This window comes from Pseudophryne corroboree, chromosome 11 (genome assembly GCF_028390025.1).
Source record: "Pseudophryne corroboree isolate aPseCor3 chromosome 11, aPseCor3.hap2, whole genome shotgun sequence".
In the NCBI taxonomy this organism is placed as follows: Eukaryota; Metazoa; Chordata; class Amphibia; order Anura; family Myobatrachidae; genus Pseudophryne; species Pseudophryne corroboree.
Window position 1 is genome coordinate 153,108,119 of NC_086454.1, and position 17,402 is coordinate 153,125,520.

A 17,402-nucleotide genomic window follows, 5' to 3' on the forward strand; every position below is an offset into this window, starting at 1 on the left:
AGCCACCTTCAAACCTTTATCCATTCCTGCCTGAAGGAATGCTAAGACCCTGGAAACTCTAAAAGATTTATTTTCCAATCACTGCACCAATGAATATAGGTTTGCCATATTCGGTGATAAATGCGAGCTGAGGAAGGTTTCCTTGCTCTGAGCATAGTTTGAATTACCTGTTGTGAGAATCCTCTTGACTTCAGGATAGAGGTTTCAAGAGACACGCCGTCAAAGACAGTCAACCCAGCTGTCTGTGATAACAAGGACCATGCATCAGTAGATCTGGATGTTGAAGGAGCAGAGGTGGAACATCCATCGACATCCTCTGCAGATCTGTGTACCAATGTCTTCTGGGCCAAGCTGGAGCCATTAGAATCACGGCACCTTTTCCTTGCTTTATCTTTCTCACCACCCTGGGTAATAGGGTGATTGGAGGAAAGAGATAAGCTAGATGAAAGTCCTATCTCACTGACAGGGCATCCACAAAGATCGCTCTGGGATCCTTTGTTCTTGACCCGTATGTGAGCACTTTGTTGTTCAGACGGGACACCATGAGATCTATCTCTGGCAACCCCCACTTGTCTACTAGAGTCTGGAAGACCTCTGGGTGTAGAGGCCATTCGCTTGCCTGAGTGGCGTGTCGACTGAGAAAGTCCGCTTCCCAGTTTAGGACTCCCAGAATGAACACTGCAGACAAGGCTGGATGATGAAGTTCTGCCCACTTTAGTATGTGACTTACCTCCTTCATCGCTTTTCGGCTGCGAGTTCCTCCTTGATGGTTGAGGTACGCTACTGCCGTCACATTGTCCGAGCGGATCTGGACTGGCTTTCCCCGAAGAATGCCCTTTGAGTGAATCAGTGCCATGTATATGGCCCGAAGTTCCAATATATTTATTGGCAGGCAACTTTCTTCCTTAGTCCATTGCCCCTGAAAACACCACCTTCCTGACACTGCTCCCCAGCCCTGGAGACTGGCATCTGTCGTCAGAATTTCCCAATCTGATATCCAAAAGGGTCTCCCCTTGTCCAGATGGGATATCTGTAGCCACCAGGCTAATGACCTTCTTACTTCTATTGTAAGAAACATAGGGGTATATTCAATTAGGGTCGGATACATTCCGACATGCATTTGTCGGAATGGATCCAACAACCCCTATTCAATCTCATCTCAATTTGACTTTTTCAAGTCGAATTGAGATGAGGGACCCAGAGGAGGAGGGGGGGGGGGGAGCCGCGGGGAGACCAGCGGGGACAGCCACGGGCAGACGGAGATCAGCGCTACAGTAGTGCTGCAGGAGGATGTCACACAGCCGCCCGACCTCACGGCAGTATCCACCCGGCTCCAGCAAGTGTGACCTCACTAGCTGGAGCCGGGTGGATGCTGCTGTGAGCGGCGCGGCTGAGAGACATCCTGCTGCAGCGCTGATCTCCCCTGTATACCCACGCCTCTCCCCCGTCTCCCTGTGGCTCTCCCCCCTCTCATCCTCTGGGTCCCACATCTCAGTCCGATATTTTTTTATGTCAGACTGAGATGGTCGGAAACGGGGCCAGATCCTGTCGAATTTGGCCCCGTTTCACTCAAAAGTACGTGAAACGGCAGCTATACCGCCGATTCACGTACTATTCGACAAGTCGAATTCCCAGACTTGTCGAAAAAAAACAGCTGGGATTGAATAGGTCGAATCACTATTCGACCTTAAAAAGTCGAAAACTGCCATCTTTTCGACAGACGGCAGTTTTCGACCCTAATTGAATTATACCCCATAGTCTGTGTTTTTATCGTCTGATGCAACTGATTCCATTTGACAAGAATCAGACGCTGCAGAGGCCTCGAGTAGAATTGTGCATACTCCACCATGTCAAATGTTGACACCATCGAACCCATCACGCGCATTGCTGCGTGAATGGATACCTTTTGACTCTGTAGCAAGTCCTGAATTCTTTACTGGACCTTGAATGTCTTGTTCAGAGGTAAAATTACTCTCTGAAGACTTGAATCCAGTACAGCCCCCAAGTGAGTCATCCGTTGTGACGGAACCAGAGACGATTTTGCCCAATTTATGAGCCACCCGTGGTTCTGCAGACACGTCATTGTCTGTTCAGATGACATAAGAGCAACTCCTGCGTCTGTGCCAGGATTAAAAGATCGTCGAGGTATGGAAATATTCTTATCCCCTGCTGGTGGAGATAAGCTGCCATTACCACCATAATCTTGGTAAATACTCTGGGAGCTGTGGCTAATCCAAAAGGTAGGGCCTGGGACTGAAAATGCTGTTGGAGGATAGTGAACCTGAGGTAGCACTGATGGGACAGTGCTATAGGAACATGTAGGTAATATATCCCTGTATATCCAGGGATACCATATAATCTCCTGGCTTTATGGCCAAAATGATGGAACGTAACGTCTCCATGTGAAACCGAGGTAACCAAATGTATTTGTTCAGTACTTTGAGATTGAGAATGGGCCGAAATTATCCATTTGGCTTTTGAACTAAAAACAGGTTGGAGTTTAAAACCCTGTCCTCGTTGTGCAGGAGGAACTGGAATGACTACTCCTGACTGAAGCAATTTCTGAACTGCTTCTAACAAAGCCCTGGCCTTCGTCTCTACCCAAGATGGGCTGGTACAATAAAACCTTTTCGAGGAGGGTGTTTCTTGAAGGCAAAAGCATAACCTAGAGATACCGCTTCCTGCACCTAGGCATCTGTTCTGCCAGATCTGTGCAAACTGAAGAAGTTGGCCCCCCACCCTGGGGTACCCAGGTGGAGGCCCGCACCATCAGGCTGATGGCTTATTATCGGTTTTCCCCACCGGTCCTCTGGTAGCCCAATGCTTCTTAGTCCTACTTAGTCTTGTTGTATTGGGGCTGCTTGCCATCAGTTTTTCCTTTAGCTTTTCCTTGAGACCGAAATTGTATGTGGAAGGAAACTTGACCTTCTTGGAGTCTGCTTCTGACTCCAGAATATCTGTCAATTCTTTACCAAAAATAATATCTCCAGAAAAGGGCAAAGATTCCAAAACCTTCTTAGATTCTGAATCAGTTTTCCATGTACGTAGCCAAACTGCTCTGCGAGCAGCTATTGTTGAAGCTGATGCCCTGTAAGCAATAGTACCCATATCCAATGCTGCTTCTTCCAATAACATTGCAGCCTGTTTTACATGAGCTATTAGGGATTTTTGCTCTCTAGAAGCTATAGAAAAATCCCCCTCCAATGCATCAGCCCACTGCCTTTGCCATCCAAGCTGAAGCCATGGCTGGCCTTATGACTGCCCCAGACAGGGAAAATAATGGTTTTTAGAAAACCATCCACTCTCCTATATGTGACATCATTTAACGATGTTGAAGGCAAAGGTAATGTAGATTTTCGCACTAATCGAATTACATGTGTATCTACTTTAGGAGCCACCTCCCTTTTTAAACAATCCCCAGCTGGAAGAGGATAATTGGAATTCCATTTTTTAGGCATTCTAAACTTCTTATTGGACATAGCCCAAACCTCTTCCATAATTTCCGTCAGCTGATCTGACCCTGGAAACTCAGTCTTAACTGTTTTAGGACATTTAAATACAGGTGCCTTGGTTTTTAACACAGGCTCTGCTGAATCCTCTAAGGATAGAATGGCTTTCATTGCTTTAATTAACTCCGCTATATCCACTGAGCTGAGACCTTCCTCCTCCTCTTCGTATGTCGAAGTAAAATTGATTGAGCTTTCATCTTCCGATGAATCCTCATCTGAATCATGTGTAGCTTGTAAGGGTGAAGATTTACTTACCAGCTTATTTCTTTTTAGAAGCTGCTGGTGGAAGTGATACAACAGAGGTGGGGCGCTGCATGTAAGGGTTAATAGTGTAACCTATCCCTGGTACTGGAGTTGTAGGAAGTATCCGTTCAGCTATACTGGATAAAGTCTGTGCAAACATAGCCCAAGGTGGATCCATCTGCACCTGAATCTGCCTTGTATTTTTCATTAACCCCTGGTGAAAGCTAAAACCATTTGCACACAAAGCATCCTGAACCAGATCCTGAGAGGATAACACAGCTTTACAAAACAAACATGATATGAGAGTTGGAGTTGCTGTGAGTGTACCTTCCTCACCTTTGCCGCTCTTAGACATGATAAATAATCAACATTTCTACAGTGTACTACACAATTTGTGACTGTAATCACTTTAAATTTCTTAAAGTGATATACAATCCGACCCAACCCATGCACCAGCATTGAGGAACGGAATAAACAAAATGACAGAAATATAGTAAACTCAGCAATTACACTAGCAGTCAGTCACATGTTATACATTAGTATAATAAACAATATGAGCACATCATCAACTACAACTACATTTTAAGTATGTAGGAGGACACACTGCATCATGTTTAAACAGATCTAACGTATTCAGACGCAATGCGAAAGAAATAACAGTAAATGTATACAGACTCATATGCAATAGGCACTTATCTAACTATTCGTACTCAAAGGGTAGATAGAGACTTAGTGCTGTATAACCCGTACTCAGTAGAGTGGGATTCAGGGATACTCACCTCGCTTCCAGGACCATTCAATACATTAGCGAACGCTGAGTGGATCCAGACGCTACTAGTGTACACTGCAGCTCCATGAACCTACAGTGAACACAGACGCTCAGTGAACACGGACGCACCAGTCACACAGCCGCCTATGCTGCGACTGGGTCCTTTTCATGTACAGCGTCTGAGACGGAAGCGGGAAACAGTTCATGGCGGGAGACTTGGAGGAAACTGGTCATGAACCGGGGGAGGGGCGACCAGGAGAGGAGTCTGACTCCCCGCTGCTGACATCAACCCTGGGGATCGCGGCCTCATACTATTACTGGAGCCTCTGATCCCTAAGGCCTAGCGCTGGTGCACCCAAGGTGGCAGCCACGTCAGCGACTGTTTGCTGGTGTCCTCCCAAAACAGTGCGGCCTCTGTCCGTACTCTCCTTCTAAGCGGAACCGATGCCTTAACTTCTCCCCATGCTCCGGCCACAGCCTGGTAACGTCTGCTGGACCTGCTAGTATATCCGACACAGATGCCCGCCGAAACAGCACTGTACTCGTGGGTAAGCGTTGTCGCGACCCAGGGGAGAGTTGTTGGAGCGACTCTTTCTAAGGTACGTATAAGACACTGTTTAAAAAGATCACTCAGAAAAATAGTAAGACTATAAAAATAAAATAAGAAAGCTTAGGGCTGCTAAAAACCAGCAGCCCTCTGACCATGGTCCGGCTCCTGCCGCACCAAACAAAAAACTGATTTGCCTGAGCAAGGAGGCGGGGATATATGGACGGGCTCGGTGCATGCTGGGAGGCCGCAAAAGCTTTGACCGATTGGTGCAAATCCGCTGTCGCTTCATCATATCCCATTGTTATCCTGTGGATCCTGCCGGAGAAATACCCCATATAATCTCCTACTCATATTTAAGATGGACTCTTTGAAAAAGCACCTGTGTGCGAAATGCGTTAGTTAATCTGCTGATCACCGGGAACGGGACATTCCACATTTGGATCCACTCCATCACGCTGGGAGCCAAGGATGAGCGATGAGACTCCACGCACCTACTCTTCCGGCTAAGCCACCACCAAAAGGAACGCGGCTAGCCAGGTGAGACTGGGAGTCCGACGTGCACACGTCCATATACAAGCGGCCACAGCATTTTGAGGGGTGAGGATCGCCAACACCGCAGCTACCGCTAACGGGTGAGAGGAGAACATCACAGGCCGCTGCACAGTGAGCAACTCCCCAAATATCCCTACACACGGCTGCGGCGGAAAGCTGCATACACCTGCTATTCAAGCAGTTTATAGACTGTGGGATAACATTTAAAAGCAATTGTGTTTCTCTTCAAAAAGACTGAGTTTCATATGCTGGAATAACATCACATACCCTTGTGGGAAGATTATATTTATTCACAGTAGTATAATATACGAGACTGTTTCCAATTACGCTCTTTGCACTGGATGTTTTATCATAGCATTATCGTTAGAGGTTCTTTTAGGAATTAGGTGAGACCATATTAAAATATGCATATGTATTATGTTTTTATACAAATTATTTTTTGAATTAAAAAACGAGAAGGTTATAGATTGCAGAAGTGTTTTCATTTCATATACGCACCTGATATTACAGCGCAATTAGTCATTCTTTCTTCCTGCCGGAGAAATACCCCATATAATCTCCTACTCATATTTAAGATGGCACCATAAAGATGCTCCTCTATACATTTAAGGTTGCTTGAAAAAAAAAGGTATATGTGGACCTGAAGCAGTGAACTTTCAAATCAACCACCAGGCGTATACATTTATTTGGATAGGAGTACCTTTTATTATGCCTTTTAATATTGACTTGAATTTCTGTCACACAATATAATATGGGAGTGCACACTTCTATAAGCGCTCTCTTCCTCTATTAAATATATATATATATATATATATATATATATACTGCTCAAAAAAATAAAGGGAACACTTAAACAACACATCCTAGATCTGAATGAATGAAATATTCTTATTAAATACTTTGTTCTTTACATAGTTGAATGTGCTGACAACAAAATCACACAAAAATGATCAATGGAAATCAAATTTATTAACCCATGGAGGTCTGGATTTGGAGTCACACTGAAAATTAAAGTGGAAAAACACACTACAGGCTGATCCAATTTTGATGTAATGTCCTTAAGACAAGTCAAAATGAGGCTCAGTAGTGTGTGTGGCCTCCACGTGCCTGTATGACCTCCCTACAATGCCTGGGCATGCAATGTGGCGTTGGTGGATGGAGCGAGACATGATGTCCCAGATGTGCTCAATTGGATTCAGGTCTGGGGAACGGGCAGGCCAGTCCATAGCATCAATGCCTTCGTCTTGCAGGAACTGCTGACACACTCCAGCCACATGAGGTCTAGCATTGTCTTGCATTAGGAGGAACCCAGGGCCAACCGCACCAGCATATGGTCTCACAAGGGGTCTGAGGATCTCATCTCGGTACCTAATGGCAGTCAGGCTACCTCTGGCGGGCACATGGAGGGCTGTGCGGCCCCCCAAAGAAATGCCACCCCACACCATTACTGACTCACTGCCAAACCGGTCATGCTGGAGGATGTTGCAGGCAGCAGAACATTCTCCTTGGCGTCTCCAGACTCTGTCACATCTGTCACATGTGCTCAGTGAGAACCTGCTTTCATCTGTGAAGAGCACAGGGCGCCAGTGGCGAATTTGCCAATCTTGGTGTTCTCTGGCAAATGTCAAATGTCCTGCACGGTGTTGGGCTGTAAGCACAACCCCCACCTGTGGACGTCGGGCCCTCATACCACCCTCATGGAGTCTGTTTCTGATCGTTTGAGTAGACACATGCACATTTGTGGCTTGCTGGAGGTCATTTTGCAGGGCTCTGGCAGTGCTCCTCCTGTTCCTCCTTGCACAAAGGCAGAGGTAGCGGTCCTGCTGCTGGGTTGTTGCCCTCCTCCACATCTCCTGATGTACTGGCCTGACTACTGGTAGTGCCTCCATGCTCTGGACACTACGTTGACAGACACAACAAACCTTCTTGCTACAGCTCGCATTGATGTGCCATCCTGGATGAGCTGCACTACCTGAGCCACTTGTGTGGGTTGTAGACTCCATCTCATGCTACCACTAGAGTGAAAGCACCGCCAGCTTTCAAAAGTGACCAAAACATCAGCCAGAAAGCATAGTAGCTGAGAAGTGGTCTGTGGTCACCACCTGCAGAACAACTCCTTTATTGGGGGTGTCTTGCTAATTGCCTATAATTTACACCTGTTGTCTAGTCCATTTGCACAACAGCATGTGAAATTGATTTTCAATCAGTGTTGCTTCCTAAGTGGACAGTTTGATTTCACAGAAGTGTGATTGACTTGGAGTTACATTGTGTTGTTTAAGTGTTCCCTTTATTTTTTTTGAGCAGTGTACATATATATAGATAGATAGATAGATAGATAGATAGATAGATAGATAGATAGATAGATAGATAGATTCCACAGCGCGGCACTCAGGACACAGTTATAGTGACACCAGGATGGATATCAACGTTTCAAACCTTTATTGGTTTGTCATCAGGATACATAATCATACAAGAGTGACTTACCTAAATACCCGCCTCCAGACATGTGTGAAGCCTGCTCACCGAAGCCGAATGCAGCTTCCGGAAGACGGCGCCCACCAATGGCGTCATCACACCTCCGTGTAACTGTTGCCATGGCACCATAAACACTGCAGTGAATAGACACACTACAGAATGGATATAAACAAATATATGAAAGCTAGATATAGAAACAAAGATGTAGGGGGTGGTTCAAACTGGCGCTGTGCAGCTCAGATGTAACAGATTTCGAATTAAATGTCACCACATTTAAATAAACAGACAAAACACAAGAAATTTGAAATACTGTCGTACACCACAAGCGCTAAGGTAAGTAGAATATCACCATAACATCCCTTTTGAGTTGCATGGAAGGTTCTTAGGTCGAAATTGTGTCTCCAGTTCTAATCAATTGTATGTAAGGTCTCCAAACATAGTTGACATGAAAGACAGGATAACAAAAAACAACCAATGTGTGGTAAATGTTGTCAACATTTACGCAATAGAAAAACAAATCAGACTCCTCTCTAAAACTAAGGTGGATCCAAAGCGTACCCCACTCACACTCTAAAGAGGAGGCATTAATCGCATCACGGTTTCTTTATGTGGTTAACCTTTCAATTTCTTATAACACCCAGTGTGATGAATAGGGAATTCAGCCCAACACCTCAATCGTTTGTTGTGGATTCCCAATGGAGGCAGATGATGCGCAAAAAGTTGATCCATCTGAATCATGGCCATCTCTGAATCAGAATTGATTCGATAAATTCGAATAATTTGCGAGTATGGTAATCCCGTTTTCAGGGACTTTGGGTGACAACTACTAAAATGGAGAATTGAATTACGGTCAGTATCTTTAACGTGGACAGTGGTGGAGATCCTCCTATCCACCTTACCAATACATACATCAAGAAAATTAATTGAAGACTGACTCATGTTAAAAGTGAATTTAACATGAGAGCTTAAGCTATTATGATATTCAATCAACCCCGTAAATTCTTCTCTCGTACCACTCCAGAAAATGAGTAAGTCATCTATAAAGCGAGTATAGAAAAATACCTTAGACATAATTTCCACATTATTAAAGAAGATCTCATCCTCTATGGCGAACATATACATATTTGCATACGCCGGTGCCATGGCAGATCCCATCGCGCAACCGGTTGTTTGCAAGTAGTAGATGCCCTCCGACAAAAATAAGTTTTCAGTTAAGAGAATCTCAAGCATATGTAGTATAATCTCAAAATGGGCAACATCAAATGTACCATTATTTGTTAATAGGGTTCTAATAGCAGATAAACCATCACAGTGTGGTATGACCGTGTATAAACTGGAAACATCGGCCGTAATCAGCCATAGGTCATCAGGAAGTTCAGGCAACTGAGAGAGCTTATTCAAAAGGGATGTTGTGTCCAAGAGAAAATGGTTATGTGTCTGAACGATTGGCTGTAATATGGAATCAACAAAGATGGCAGTTGTTTGTAGTAGGGATCCATGGGCGGAAATGATGGGGCGTCCAGGTGGGGATTAATCCCCTTGTGGATTTTAGAGAGCGTGTACATAATGGGGTAATCGGGAAATCAGGGACCATCATCTCAGACGAAATTAATTTAGAATCACAAGCCAATAATAGAACCTCCGTCAGATCTTTTCTAAATCTAGCAGTCGGATCACCACTAAGTTTAGTATACACATGTCGGTCACCTAAGTGCCTATGGATCTCTTTCCTGTAATCATCTACATCTTGCAGAACGATGCCACCCCCCTTATCTGCCGGGAGGATGATTAACTCGGTATTCTGTGCCAAAACAAAATTATCTTTAACCTGTCATCATACACTTTGAGTGAGGCAGAGAAGGAGGTTCAAACAAAAGGACTGTCCTTTGTACCATCAGTACCCTTTGATGATTTACAGTGGAAAGTTGAGAAACATCAGCTACAGCGTAGCTTAAAATTAAGAGAGTTCTTCAATAAGAATATCTTTGATACTACAGTTAAGAGGGCCTCGGCATTACCTGAAAAGTTGAAACAATTCCGCACTAAGTCATCGTTTGAGCCGAATTCGTCTGAGATGATGGAGGTGATGGTTCCTGATTTCCCGTTTACCCCCATTTTGTACATGCTCTCTAAAATCCACAAGGGGATTAATCCCCCACCTGGACGCCCCATCATTTCCGCCCACGGATCCCTACTACAAACAACTGCCATCTTTGTTGATTCCATATTACAGCCAATCGTTCAGACACATAACCATTTTCTCTTGGACACAACATCCCTATTGAATAAGCTCTCTCAGTTGCATGAACTTCCTGATGACCTATGGCTGATTACGGCCGATGTTTCCAGTTTATACACGGTCATACCACACTGTGGTGGTTTATCTGCTACTAGAACCCTATTAACATATAATGGTACATTTGATGTTGCCCATTTTGAGATTATACTACATATGCTTGAGATTCTCTTAACTGAAAACGTATTTTGTCGGAGGGCATCTACTACTTGCAAACAACCGGTTGCGCAATGGGATCTGCCATGGCACCGGCGTATGCAAATATGTAAAGACTAGGCATGTTTACATTGGAAAAGCGGAGACTAAGAGGGGATATGATCAACATCTACAAATATATAAGGGGACAATACACAGAGCTTGCGCGGGACCTGTTTTTGGTTAGATCAACACAGAGGACTCGTGGACACTCGCTCAGGTTAGAGGAGAGGAGATTCCGCACAATACGTCGTAAAGGCTTTTTCACGGTAAGGACAATACGTGTTTGGAATTCCCTGCCCGAGGGAGTTGTAATGGCGGAATCTGTCAACACCTTTAAGAATGGGTTAGATAAATTCCCAATGGATAAGGATATCCAGGGGTATGGTGCATAGTCATGCATTATAGTTACTATAAATAGGGATAAAATGCAACGGCTGACAGCAGCATCAGTCAGAAATTTTAGTCAAATCATCATGCATAGGAGACCACAAATAGGTTGAACTCTATGGACAATTGTCATTTTTCAACCTCAGATACTATGTTACTATGTATATGTTCGCCATAGAGGATGAGATCTTCTTTAATAATGTGGAAATTATGTCTAAGGTATTTTTCTATACTCGCTTTATAGATGACTTACTCATTTTCTGGAGTGGTACGAAAGAAGAATTTACGGAGTTGATTGAATATCATAATAGCTCAAGCTCTCCTGTTAAATTCACTTTTAACATGAGTCAGTCTTCAATTAATTTTCTTGATGTATGTATTGGTAAGGTGGATAGGAGGATCTCCACCACTGTCCATGTTAAAGATACTGACTGTAATTCAATTCTCCATTTTAGTAGTTGTCACCCAAAGTCCCTGAAAACGGGATTACCATACTCGCAAATGATTCGAATTAATCAAATCAATTCTGATTCAGAGATGGCCATGATTCAGATGGATCAACTTATTGAAAAATTTGTAGCACGGGGCTATAAGCTCCAGCACCACCTCACACCCTTCCATCCTTCCTGTTGGTGTCCCTCAGGGTTCTGTCCTTGAACCCCTTCTGTTCTCCCTGTACACCTCTTCCCTGGGTGCGCTCATTAACTCATTTGGCCTTCAATACCACCTCTATGCCGATGACACACAACTCTACCTCTCATCTCCTGATCTGTCCTCCTCTGTCAGGTTTCCAGCTGCCTCTCCGCAATCTCCTCCTGGATGTCTGAACGCTCTCTAAAGCTCAACATGGACAAAACTGAACTCATCATCTTCCCCCCATCCAGAGCAACACCCCCGACCAATATCTCCATCATTGTTGACAACACCACCATCTGCCCCGTTCCCCAACTCCGCTGCTTGGGCGTCACTCTTGACTCCTCCCTCTCCTTTGCACCCCACATCCAAGCTCTGGCACAATCCTGTCGTTTCCAGCTACGCAACATTGCTCGTATCAGGCCATATCTCTCCCAGAGTGCAACTAAACTCATCATCCACTCACTGGTCATCTCACGACTTGACTACTGCAATGTTCTCCTCACTGGCCTCGCTTGCTCCCATCTTGCTCCCCTCCAATCTGTCCTGAACTCCGCAGCTAGGCTTATCTTCCTCTCCCGCCGCACCACATCTGCCACTCCCCTTCAACAAAATCTACACTGGCTCCCATTCCCCTACAGAATCCTCTTCAAACTCCTCACATACAAGGCCATCTCTAATTCCACTGCTCCCTACATCTCCAACCTCCTTTCCCTTCATACTCCCTCCCGCCCCCTACGGTCGACTAATGACCGTCGCCTCTCCCCCGCCCTGGTCACTGCTTCCCATGCACGAGTTCAGGATTTTGCCCGTGCTGCACCCCTTCAGTGGAACGCACTCCCCCGCTCCATTAGACTCTCCCCGACCTTGCAAAGCTTCAAACGGGCACTAAAAACCCACCTATTCATCAAAGCATACCCTCCCGATGCATAACCCAGTGCTGAAGCCGCGCCTCCACCCCCCAGCCTCATGCCGTGAACACCTCAGCTTTGCTTGCATACTGCCATCTGGCTACCTCCCACTTGCCTGCACCTCTTGTCATCTGTCTGTCGCCCCTCCCCACTAGATTGTTAGCTCTTCAGAGCAGGGCCCTCTTTCCTCTTGTTATCTAAGCCCTCGTCTCGACACATTTCACTCGCAGCTCTCCCCCACTCAATGAACATCTTTATCCTGCTATTAAAGGCTCATCTCCATCTGTGGCCACCAGCCTCTAGTAGTACGATGATCACTCCATCAATACTTACATCTTAGCTGTATTATGTCTTGAGAACGTGTGGTGCTCTGTTACCTGTACTCTATTTCTGTTATTTATTTACTGTAATGCGATGTTTTGTCTCCCTGTACTGTCCTTTGTACAGCGCTGCGAAACACATGTAGCGCCTTATAAATAAAATGTAATAATAATAATAATAATAATAATAAGCGTAAATTACTTATAGATACAAAAAGAAAAATACTTTAATTAAACAGAGAAGATCTTTTGAAAAAGAAAGTTAGCATGTTAAAATCAAATAAGGTGATATGGGTTAATAAATATAATATGACATCACCGATCATTAACCGTACCTCTAAAAAATTATGGCCCATTGTAAAAAGTGATCGTGAAGTGGGGATCCCTGATCACTCCTTGATGCCTTGTTATTCCTGTGGGAACAATTTTAGGGATATTTTGGTTAAGACTGATTTACCCAGCTCAAAACCAACTTCATTAAAAACCTTTCTGCCCCAGGGCAAAAAAGGGTGTTTTAAATGCCCCTGCATCACATATGGTTTTTTGTTGTCAGGTGATTCTTTTTTTCACTCACATTCCGGAAAAAAAAATTCTATAAGGTATCGTTTAACATGTGACAGCACATATGTAATATACCAGCTGATTTGCCCTTGTGGGCTTTCTTACGTGGGGAAAACGATTAGAAAATTCAAGGAGCGCATGACCCTACACCGGTCAGTGATTAGGGCGGCATTGGCAGGTGGCAGTAGAGAACAGCCTGTGGCAAGACATTTTGCGGAGGCAAAACATAGTCTTGCTAGTCTAAAATACTGCATGATAGATCATGTTCCGTCACTACGCAGAGGGGGTGATCGGGACAAAGTACTCCTTAGGAAGGAGTCATTTTGGATTAATAACCTGGATATTATAGCACCTAGGGGTCTCAATGAAATACTCCCGCTCTCTTGCTTTAATTAAATTGGGATCACTTTCTAATATTCTATTCTATTTTAATGACCCATTTAACCTATTGATTGACATATTGCTCCTTTACCACAAGTGCTTTTCTAAATATTATTAATTCTTTTGCCTTATTGCTGCTTGTTATAGCTGGTCCATTAATCTGTTCTTAATGATGTTTTGGTATTCAATCTTGCTATTTTTAATAAGGATTTGTGGTTAATATATACTGCATCTATAATGAATCAGCTTTCATATGATTGTTTATATCCATTCTGTAGTGTGTCTATTCACTGTGGTGTTTATGGTGCCATGGTAACAGTTACACGGAGGTGTGATGACATAATTGGCAGGCGCAGTCTTCCAGAAGCTGCATTCGGCTCCGGTGAGCAGGCTTCACACATGTCTGGTGGCGGGTATTTAGGTAAATCACTCTTGTTGTATGATTATGTATCCTGATGACAAACCAATAAAGGTTTGAAATGTTGATATCCATCCTGGTGTCACTGTAACGGTGTCCTGAGTGCCGCGCTGTGGAATCCTTATGTTACTGCTGCTGTGCAGGTGTGAGGGCACCAGACCAAGCTATTACCGCATCTGGGAGTGCCGAGTCTTTGATCAAGTGTATGTGTATGTATATATATATATATATATATATATATATATATATATATATATATACACACACACACACACACACACACAAGGACCCATTGATGAAGTCCAGATAGGACGAAACGCGTTGTGCTCCCCTAAATAGACCTCCATCCTGCATTGAGATAAGTTTTTTAACCCTTCATACTCAGCTGTTTTTGTTGCTTTTAAGTTTTAATATTCTATATTTTTACGTGTACCATTCAGCCTTTATATGCTATTCTATTAAATTTGTTATATTTTTATATATACTGGCTTTTAGATTCCATTTTTTAATGATCAGATAGATTGTTCACGGTTAACCACAGTAGTAGCAGCACCCCTATTCCTGTTACCCATTGTTTTTTCCACAGCACTATACCAGTGTTGTTATTTACTTAGGGGCTGGCTGACACCCATATCAAGGGGAGTTGTGGTTTTTTAGTGATAACTGTTCCTATACCATAGTCAACATTTGGTGGTAATTTTGTCTGACAAGTGGCGCTGTGTTCTCCCTCTTTTTTTTTACATATACAGACAGACGGACAGACGGACGTGGGCAAATTTTTTGGTACCTTTCCAAGTGCACACTTCTATAAGCGCTCTCTCTCATATATAAATATATATATAAAATGTATATGCTAGTCATCATATCATTCATATATTTTTTATTTTCATTTTTCAGCGTCCTCTGTTTGTATGTTACTTGTTATGTTGCTATGGTGAGGGTTGCACTGACGCCAGTCCCGCGACGCTGCGGGATGACGTCATCAACGGTGGACACCGGACGGGCGCACCAATCACAAATGCCGGTGGGACCGCTCACAGGGTGATATGCTGTATAAAGGTGAGATCGTTTTTGTATATCTGACTTTTGTATCTCGAAAATACAGTAGTGTATTAACACTGAAACGTTTATCGCATAACTGTGTATCTTCATTCTTTTGTTTGTAGAGTGCTGCACCTTTAGACTGTAGATTGCTTTATTTGTGCGGGCACCGATAACCGCTATTTGGGACGTTATGCTGAGTGCCGGACCCCTGGGATGATATAGAAAAAAAAAAATAAGATTTTACTTACCGATAAATCTATTTCTCGGAGTCCGTAGTGGATGCTGGGGTTCCTGAAAGGACCATGGGGAATAGCGGCTCCGCAGGAGACAGGGCACAAAAAGTAAAGCTTTTCCGATCAGGTGGTGTGCACTGGCTCCTCCCCCTATGACCCTCCTCCAGACTCCAGTTAGGTACTGTGCCCGGACGAGCGTACACAATAAGGGAGGATTTTGAATCCCGGGTAAGACTCATACCAGCCACACCAATCACACCGTACAACTTGTGATCTAAACCCAGTTAACAGTATGATAACAGCGGAGCCTCTGAAAGATGGCTTCCTTCAACAATAACCCGAATTAGTTAACAATAACTATGTACAACTTATGCAGATAATCTGCACTTGGGATGGGCGCCCAGCATCCACTACGGACTCCGAGAAATAGATTTATCGGTAAGTAAAATCTTATTTTCTCTATCGTCCTAGTGGATGCTGGGGTTCCTGAAAGGACCATGGGGATTATACCAAAGCTCCCAAACGGGCGGGAGAGTGCGGATGACTCTGCAGCACCGAATGAGAGAACTCCAGGTCCTCCTTAGCCAGAGTATCAAATTTGTAAAATTTTACAAACGTGTTCTCCCCTGACCACGTAGCTGCTCGGCAAAGTTGTAATGCCGAGACCCCTCGGGCAGCCGCCCAAGATGAGCCCACCTTCCTTGTGGAGTGGGCCTTTACAGATTTAGGCTGTGGCAAGCCTGCCACAGAATGTGCAAGTTGGATTGTGCTACAGATCCAACGAGCAATCGTCTGCTTAGACGCAGGAGCACCCATCTTGTTGGGTGCATACAATATAAACAACGAGTCAGATTTTCTGACTCCAGCTGTCCTTGCAATATATATTTTTAATGCTCTGACAACGTCCAGTAACTTGGAGTCCTCCAAGTCACTTGTAGCCGCAGGCACTACAATAGGCTGGTTCAGATGAAATGCTGACACCACCTTAGGGAGAAAATGCGGACGAGTCCGCAGTTCTGCCCTGTCCGAATGGAAAATCAGATATGGGCTTTTGTAAGATAAAGCTGCCAATTCTGACACTCTCCTGGCAGAAGCCAGGGCTAGAAGCATGGTCACTTTCCATGTGAGATATTTCAAATCCACCTTTTTTAGTGGTTCAAACCAAGGAGATTTTAGGAAGTCCAAAACCACATTTAGATCCCACGGTGCCACTGGAGGCACCACAGGAGGCTGTATATGCAGCACTCCCTTAACAAAGGTCTGGACTTCAGGGACTGAAGCCAATTCTTTTTGAAAGAAAATCGACAGGGCCGAAATTTGAACCTTAATAGATCCCAATTTGAGACCCATTGACAATCCTGATTGCAGGAAATGTAGGAATCGACCCAGTTGAAATTCCTCCGTCGGAGCACTCCGATCTTCGCACCACGCAACATATTTTCGCCAAATTCGGTGATAATGTTGCACGGTTACTTCCTTCCTTGCTTTAATCAAAGTAGGAATGACTTCTTCCGGCATGCTTCTTTCCTTTAGGATCCGGCGTTCAACCGCCATGCCGTCAAACGCAGCCGCGGTAAGTCTTGAAACAGACAGGGACCCTGCTGAAGCAAGTCCCTCCTTAGAGGTAGAGGCCACGGATCTTCCGTGATCATCTCTTGAAGTTCCGGGTACCAAGTCCTCCTTGGCCAATCCGGAACCACTAGTATCGTTCTTACGCCTCTTTGCCGTATAATTCTCAATACTTTTGGTATGAGAGGCAGAGGAGGAAACACATACACCGACTGGTACACCCAAGGCGTTACCAGCGCGTCCACAGCTATTGCCTGCGGATCTCTTGACCTGGCGCAATACCTGTCCAGTTTTTTGTTGAGGCGAGACGCCATCATGTCCACCATTGGTCTTTCCCAACGGGTTACCAGCAT

The 17,402-nt window shown here is 44.4% G+C and overlaps 1 long non-coding RNA gene across 1 annotated transcript in view; it reads left to right on the forward strand.

Moving 5' to 3' along the window:
• The first annotated feature begins 14,145 nt into the window (after positions 1–14,145).
• The window catches only part of LOC134969198 (uncharacterized), a 56,958-nt gene continuing 53,701 nt past the window's right edge, over positions 14,146–17,402 (forward strand). The window contains exons 1-2 of the long non-coding RNA XR_010189429.1: positions 14,146–14,206; positions 15,101–15,262. This is a non-coding gene — a long non-coding RNA (uncharacterized LOC134969198). The remainder of the gene's footprint in view (positions 14,207–15,100; positions 15,263–17,402) is intronic.